The sequence below is a fragment of the Arachis ipaensis genome, chromosome B6 (genome assembly GCF_059453495.1).
Source record: "Arachis ipaensis isolate K30076 ecotype BB chromosome B6, ASM5945349v1, whole genome shotgun sequence".
Taxonomy (NCBI): domain Eukaryota; kingdom Viridiplantae; phylum Streptophyta; class Magnoliopsida; order Fabales; family Fabaceae; genus Arachis; species Arachis ipaensis.
Window position 1 is genome coordinate 40,332,914 of NC_142441.1, and position 9,413 is coordinate 40,342,326.

The following is a 9,413-nucleotide window of genomic DNA, read 5'->3' on the forward strand; positions in this document are numbered from 1 at the left end:
AATTTGAATATCATTATCTAAGACTAAATGATCCTTCAGTCTCCGAAATCATGTCAACTTTACAGAGCTTCCGCTACAATCTGTCCTCCTAGGTGCAACACCAAAATAATGAAAGCATTCGACCTCTAAGGCCTCATAACTACTCAGAGTCGGTCCTGTAATTGGAAGACCATTTGTCGGAAGGCCAAGAATTATCGCCACATCCTCCAATGTCATAGCACACTCACCAATTGAAAAATGGAACGTATGAATCTCGAGCCGCCATCGCTTGATCAGAGCATTAACCAATGCCGACTAACATTGGACAACTCCAATCTGAAAAACGTGATAAAAACCAGTCTCCCGCAAATATCCTCCATAATTGGATTGTACGGATCTGGTAACAAATAATGATCACATATTAACATTTGTAAACCCTACAAAATGTAGGCATATATCACATTAATCAAATATAACCATAGTTAATTAACATATAACATATAACATTTTTCCATTCTCATTATCACATAAGCAATATAACATAATTAATAAAACTTAAATAAATCTAAAATATAAATCTAATTATTATCATTACATCCATTAAAACTATATTTTCTAATATTTAAACCCTATTTATTTCTTAATAATAATTACTACTCGTTTAGTTATATTTACATAACTAGAATGTTAAATAAATCTAAAATATAAATCCAATTATTATTATTACATCCATTAAAAATATATATTCTAATATCTAAATCTTATTTAGTTTATAATAATAATTATTAATGATTATTTTATATTTATATAACTAGACTATATAACATTAAACTCCTCATTTTTGTTATTATTATTATTATTATTATTATTATTATATATATATATATATATATATATTATTACTGTACTGTACCGCAAAAATTTTTTTTAATAATCATACATAATTTATTAATTAACTTCAATTTTATAATTTACTGTTACTAACATAATTAACTACCTAAACTAGGCTAAATTAACAAACTAAACTAACGGTCACAATAATAATAATAATAATAATAATAATAATAATAATAATAATAATAATAATAATATACCTCAGTCAATTAATCAATTACTTACTTACTTCACTAATTATACTTAAACAACTTCAACATTTTAACTAACAAAATACACTAATTAATAATTAAATATTTAAATAACATATTTATAATAACAATTAATTTAATTATTATTCAAAGTCTTCAAAATTTGTTTTATTCTATGGTTCTCTTCTAACAATTAATAACTAAATAAATATTAATATAAACCTACATTGTAATCCACTTAATAATAATTACTACAATAAACTAATCTTTAATATTATTATTACTATTTACATTAAATTAAATTATTTAGTAAAAAAAAACTTACATAACTAAGATAACTAAAATAATTAATAATGTATAATTCTAGACAATTAATATCTTTTATTTTTGGCCTCCTTAGTATTATTGATTTTTATTTCCCCTCAACAGCTTCTTGATTTTTGGCTATGGAACTTCAATGGAAAAAAGAGAAGGAAGAATGTGGAGTTTGAAAGGGATGGATGACTGGAGAATGAGTAATGAACGAAGTGGGGTTGAATGGGATGGATGGCTGGGGTTTCTTCGTTTTGAAAAGGATTCCATTAGCTGGGTTGCTGCATGTGTGACGCATGGCCATTGATACGCAAATCGGACGGTCTGATTTGTGTACCCTCGAAACTAGTAATTGGACCGTCCGATTATTCTCTCTTAAATCGGATATTCGATTTCTTCAGCGCAGCCATCACACCCCAGTGAAACACGCTAAACCCCAATAACATTGGTATACATCATAATTAACTCCATATCAAAATTAAAAAAGTATATTAAAAATCTTACAATAATTAAATTTTAATCAAATTATTTTTATTTCATATTAGTGTATATACTTGTGCAATGTATAAAATTCTTTTATATGTATGTTTAAAATGTTTTTTTAAATTTATTAACATATTTAATTTATTTAATATATTTTCTATTTATGTCATTATATATATACTCAACAAATTGTTTTGAAAAATTCTTACAGAATATGAATTTCAATTTAGGTCCATTCTTATAATACAATAAAACAAATTTAAAAATAATTTTATACATCAAACTTAAAAATACTTTCACAACTATTTCAATTTGCTATAACTCATCAAGCTTTAGCATAATAAAAATACATATAGATTTTTAAATTTTCTTTTCAAGTTAGACGTCCAATTATATCTGTAAATTAAAAGTACAAATTTTATTTTTAGAAAATTTATCAAAATATATTTAAAACAACTAATTTAAATATGAATTGTATAACTCTTACTTATCAATAATTAGTATGAGTCATCTCTTTTTTTCTTTGAGTATTTTTTTTGTTTGGTTCAAAACAAAAATCATATCATAAACTCTTTCTTAGTACATCTCTTTTCTCAAATAGAGATATATTTAGATTTTTAATTGTACACTATATAAGACACCTTTATAAAATAATATTAAAGGAACAAATTACTTAAAAATTGTGTAAAATATATAATTGATTTATTATTGATATACAAATTACCATAACTTTTTAATCAATTAGAATCATTTTGATGGGAGCGTTTTGTGTCTGTATTTCAAATTCTTATATACTTCACAATCAAAATACTCTAACTTTAAGTTTTTAAATTTTATTTTCAAACGTTACTTTGACATTCCTAATAAAATCATACCTACAAAAAAAATAAAAATAAAATAAAAAATAAAAAAAATATATGTAAAAATTTTAGATAATACTTCATTTAACAATATATTAAATTGAATGTTACAACATAATTTATAGTGATGAAAATTATTATATATTAATATAATAATTAATAATTAATTAACAATATAAAAATTTAATTCTCTAATTTAAAAAATTATGTATGATTATAGTGCAATTATATAAATCACGTTTAACACATGTAATTAATAATAAATTAAAATATTATCTTTCTTTTAATAATATAATAATGCATTAGTTAGTTTTAAAATAATAATACATGCATCATAATTTTAATAATATATAATTCTTATCGTTTGTATAGTAATATATTAATATACATGGTTTTTCTATTTTATTATATAATAAATTTATAAATTATATTTGGCAAAAAAAAATTATATACTATATTTAATATTATTTAAAATATTCTTTAAATTTCAAAATTCGAATTTAAATTTATTTATTAAGAGAGTATAATTTCAATTATTAGATTCTAATTATGTTTAGCATCACACATATACATATAATAAATTGATTAGATTCCAATTATTGTTATTTTAAGGACTTAATTGTTCGGTAGTAATAGTTTAAAAGTGTTATATAATTTGTGAAATTACAAACGGTATTTGATTTCTTTTTTCTATGTATTCATTACAATAATAAATCTAATGATAAGTTTAATTGGTATTAAATTAGAATATTATTTATCTCATAATTATAATTATGTATCTATTTAAACTAATTCTTTTATTAATTGTAATAATTCAATTAATATATATTATATTTAATAATTATTTTATTCTATATTCTTTTAATTGTAGTCATTAGAAAAAATTATTCTATTTATAATTTTGTATAAAATAAATCTTTTTTTATAATAGTTATAGGCTCTTAGAACATCATCTCAATGAAAACTATACCATTTGAGTTACAACTCATTGGAATTAATACCCAATACACTAGGAAACAAAATCTCAATGTAACTGCGTAAAACAAATTAATTATGAGATTTTCAACAAAAAAAACTAACAATATTATTTTATTATCAAAATTTAATTTAAAAATTATGTTATTTACCCCTTGATTTGAATTTAAGCACAATTATCAAGATTTTAAGATTAAAAAATAAATTATTAATAATATAATAATTTAATTTTTTAATTTAAGAACAAATAATTATGTATACAAAATATAGTATAATCTGTATAATTTATGTTTAATATAATTAATAATAAATTAAATATTATCTTTCTTCTAATAATATAATCATATATATTTTTATTATTAATTGATTTAAAATATTAATGCACACCTCCTAACTTTAATAATATATAAATATTTTATTTTTCATAATCATATATTAATATCCATGTTCCTTCTATTAGTATAATGCTTTTAAGTTTGAGAAAAAGTTATTAATTAATGATATAACAATAAAGAGCATCAAAATAAAGTAATGCTCAATACATTCGAAAACAAAATCTAAACTTTCTAAAACAAACTACGGATTTTGAACATAGAAGAAATTTAACATATTATTTTATTTTAAAAATTTAATTTAAAAAACTATTTAATAGACGAACATGTTTATAATTTATTCTTCGGTGATTGTATGTGCATTTAATTATAACGCTTTTAAAATTAAAAAAAATTATTAATTAATGATAATGATATAATAACTTAATTCTCTAATTTAAAAAAATAATTATATACAATTTTATGTATAATTTGAATAATTTACGTTTAGTATAATTTATAATAAATTAAAATATTATATTTCTCTTAATAATATAAAGGTTTAATTACTCTGTTAGTCTCTATAGTTTCACAAAATTTTCAATTAGGTCTCTATACTTTTTTTCCTTTTAATTGGGTTCCTGCACCAAATTTTTTTTCAATTAGGTCCCACTTGGCAGTAATTGGCTTAATTTTATAAGGACCAACTAAAAAAAAATCGTGCAGGGACCCAAATAAAAGGAAAAAAAAGTGTAGGGACCCAATTAAAAAAAAATTAGTGCAATGACTCAATTAAAAGGAAAAAAGTATAGGGACCTAATTAAAAATTTTGCGAAACTATAGAGACCAACAGAGTAATTAAACCTAATATAAACACGTATGTTTCTACCATTAAGTGATTTAAAATATTAATACACACATTCTAACTTTAATAATATATAAATATTATTTTTCTTATAATCATGTATTAATATTCATGTTTCTTTCATAATATTTGTCATTAATATTATATAATATGTAATACTCTATCACCCTAAACTTTACCTCTAGCCGTAAAGCAAAGGGCGACAAAGCGCCACGACAGTTCTAAAGCTCATACAATAATATATAATCAAGGAATATCATACACTAGAAGGCCGATGAAGGAATAAAAGATCAAAGACGCAGGAAAAATAGAGATAGAAAAGCGCGAAGCATTCACACACGATAACCAAACGCGTAGGTACAAAAGATTACAGAATACATAGAGTAATATATATATATATATACACAAAGAGGAGTAGTCATGGTCTATTGAGTTTAGGCCGGCTAGCTAAAACAAAATACAACAGAATTTTTAATGTTCATAACAGCTAACATCCTATCTCTCAATGTTTTTAAAATACAAACCTCTAGCAATAAAAATATACAAAAGTGAGAGACTACAAGAGTAAATCAAAATAGGAAGCTGAGCCATCCTCTGCTCTGTCACCATTCGCAAACTCACCGAAGTGGGTTGTGACTTGTATCTGAAAAATAACAACATATGGTATGAGAACCGGGGGTTCTCAATATGGTAACAGTGCTCAATAGATAAGATATAAGGTTCTGGGAAGCCAAAGGCAATCCTAGAACTTCACATCGGTACAAATATTCAAGCTTAAAGAAATATATAATTAACCATAATGGGGTAATCTAACTTAAGGATTTCTAATTCGAACTATAGCCACCACTGTCCCACAGCCTTCGCCAATCTACCCTCCATGCGATCCCATCGCCATCGTCTTTCGATCCTCCTCAATCACAGCAAAAACACAACTAAATGCAAATAAATAAAGCACAATTAATATGCATATACAACAGGTAAATCGATTAGCAATTAGATATATTATTCATTTAAGCATAACTCAATTAATCAAAGCAAACAAGCATATAAAAAATACATATGATGAATGCCTATCCCATTTGGCTCGTGATATCACTTGTTGGTTCAAATTTCCAACCTGACACATCCTTTCAGATGTCGCCTTTCTATCACGTCCCTAAGATATAGTGGCTGGTTCATTATGTGCACTCCTGGGATATAGTGCTCCCTAGGATATAGTGTCTGACTCACTCCTATGGCAAGAAAGGTTATGCGAGCGGGATACTACCTCAGCCCTCACATTTGAACGTAGGTGGGAGACTACCACAGCCCCTATATCGGTGCCACTACCTCGACAAGAGGGATTAAACCACCATCCTTGCCAGGCGTAGAGCGACTTACCAATCAATGCGTATAATAATTATCATTTAGTGATCACTGCTCGTACTCAACAAATTCATCAACATCAATCTTCCAAAATTTCTCATCAACTTTCATTTTCTCAACTCATCACAAGCATCCTCATTTTTCAAGTTCTTTCAAGTTCATAAACCATTTAAATAAGATATCGCTCAACCTCATTCGTTTCTAAATTCATATTCAGTTCTCAATCATCATCAACATAACACTTTTCCATGTCTACCCAAGTTAACCCCTCCACAGAAATTTTCAAGTCTAGGTCACCAGTTCTAAACTCATAAGATCCAAAACCCTCTCACTCGTCCCAAAACCTAATCATTTTCTAGGGGATCTCAACCAATAATTAAAGAGGTTTAGAAAGCTAGAGGAGTGCTTAAAACTTCAAAAATCACTTTTTCAGCAAAATAGGAGTCATGCGTACGCGTGCCCATCCCCATGTACGCATGAGTGACAAAATCACAAAATCGCCTACACAAGCTACGTCCGTATATGCGAATGCTTAAAACAGAAAAGGGGTCTCGCATATACACACCAATAGTCGCGTACGCATGTGTGTAAAATTGGCATTTTCGCATACACATGCCAGGGTCGCATACGCATGAGTGTTGGGCAGAGGCCCATCCTCGCGTAAGCACGCCTGTCCCACGGATACATGCTTCCTACTTTTCATAAAAAGTTGTTTTATTGCGAAATTTAGTTTTTTACACGAAACTTCAAACATGCAAACTTTTTTGAAAAAAAATATTTTTCACCTATTCTTCAAACGACATAAACTTTACGGACCTAATTTTTATTCAAAACAAGTTTCATTAAATTTGGGGTTCTGGAAGCCAAGTTATGCCTCATTGGAGTTCGTAAAAAACAAGCTCTTACCAAAGTTATCAAAAGCCTCTAGTTTTCAAAACTTTCCAAACCAAACTAATTTAATCACAGCCCAAACAATTCCAAAGCAACTCAAAAGTTCATACCAAACATTTCTCAGCCATTTTTCAATCATTCAACTATCTAGATCATTCAAAGTTCTCAATTCAACAAAGTTTATATCAATACTCATTAATTTTCTTAAATCCTCATCAACACCATTATCAACATAATCATCAACAAACACCATCAACCATTAACCATATCCATCAAAATTATTATTCATCAATTCATCATCATCCAAACTCATAATCATCATCAATTATCATTAACATCAATAATCATCATAACTCCTCATTAACATCAACAATCATCATAAATTATTATCAACATTAACTTCATATCACCACAACAAACTCAACAACAATTAACCAATTCATGCAATTCATTCAATTCAATCCTATCTTAAGGTTCACTAGCCTAAGTTTTCCACAACATTACATATTATTTAAAAGAAACCAAAACCATACCTTAGCCGATTTTCTCCCAAGTACAAAATCACCAAATTGATCCTCAAACAAGTTCAATAATGCTCAGCCACCAAAATCAACTCCAAGCAACATGTATATACTCTAATATCATACAATATACCCAAATTAACACTAAGGTTCACAATTTCAATAAACCACAAGGGTTTCAAAGTGGCTTACCACACCCAATGGTATTTGGAGTAAAACTCAATAATTTTCCAATGTTAGTTGACACCTAAACAACTAAAATCACAAAACTCACTCAATCACCATAGCCAAAAACTCAAAATCTATTAGGGTAGAGAACTGGAAAAGAAATTAAAAGTTCCTTACCACTTTGTTTGCCTAGAAATGAAGAGCTCGTCGAGAACTTTGCGTGGTCGCAAACAGCACACAAATTGGAGCTCCGTAGCTCAAGATATGAGCCAAGGAAGAGGAGAATGAATAGTAAACCCTTCGTCCCTTCAATTTTAACTCAGCAGCTCTCTCCCTCTCTTTGTGATGAATGTGGCTGAAATGACCTCATTAATATTTCTAAATTTTTGAACCTATTTTGAACAATTAAATTATTATTTTATTTTAACAAATCAGTCAATCAAATTTTCGGTTCTTACATTCTCCACTCCTAACTAGAAATTTTATCCCCAAAATTTAGAAATTACCTGAGAATATCTCCGGGTAATCCTTCCACATCTTTGACTCCAATTCTCAAGTATGCTCTTCGGTTCCGGCTCTACTCCAAGCTACCTTCACCAATAAAACTTCTTTTCCACGCAACTTCTTCACACTCGTGTTATCAATCCTCACAGGTGTAACTTGAAACGTTAACTTCTCCTTCAACTCAACTGATTCGGGCTCAACACATAAGCCGCATCTAGTGTGTATTTACGAAGTTGTGACACGTGGAGTACGTCATGTAAGTTAGAAATATGTGGCGGTAAGGCTACTTGATAAGCCACCGCTCGACTCGTCTTAACAGCTCAAAAGGCCCAATGTACCCTGGGTTCAACTTTTTTGTCTTAACTGCTCTTCCAATCCCATTTGTCAAGGTAACTTTCAAGAATACGTTCTCACCCTCTTCAAATCCTAATGGCTTTCTCCTCTGATCCACTGGTGCACGGATTCCCACACTCCATACAACTGAACCATCAAGTGCACTGGGTCGTCCAAGTAATACATGAGGCGAGTCAGGGTCGATCCCACGAGGATTGTTGGCTTGGATCAAACAGTGGTTATCTTGTAAATCTTAGTTAGGCAGATAGAAAAGTTGTTTAGTTGTTTAAACGCATAAAAGTAAAATAAGGATAACGTTACTCAGTAATTGTGAATCTAATGATAAGAAGATGGTTAAGGCTTCAGAGATGCTTTGTTCTTCTGGATCAATCCTTTCTTACTGTCTACTCCAACTGTGAATGATTTCTTCTGTAGCAGGCTGTATGTGATCAATGCCGGTTTAAGCGGCCGCCAATTTTCCTCTAGGCTGAACACCAGGTTTAGTGTGTATCCAGTCTAAATGAGGGTGAAGCTCCTGCAGTTCATTCCCTTGGTGATCCTACTCAAAACGCCACAGAAAAGGTTGAATCTTTTGGATCAGAGAATGTTGCGCCTTGGTTCTAGCCTTTTCCACAAAGACCCTAATCTCCCCATACCTCAGCTAAACTGATGTCTCGAGAAGTCCCCAACGAAGTCGTGGATTAGCCGTCTAAGAGACGTATCCTCAAGCTAGTGGTTTATTGATATCCGATGAAAGACGC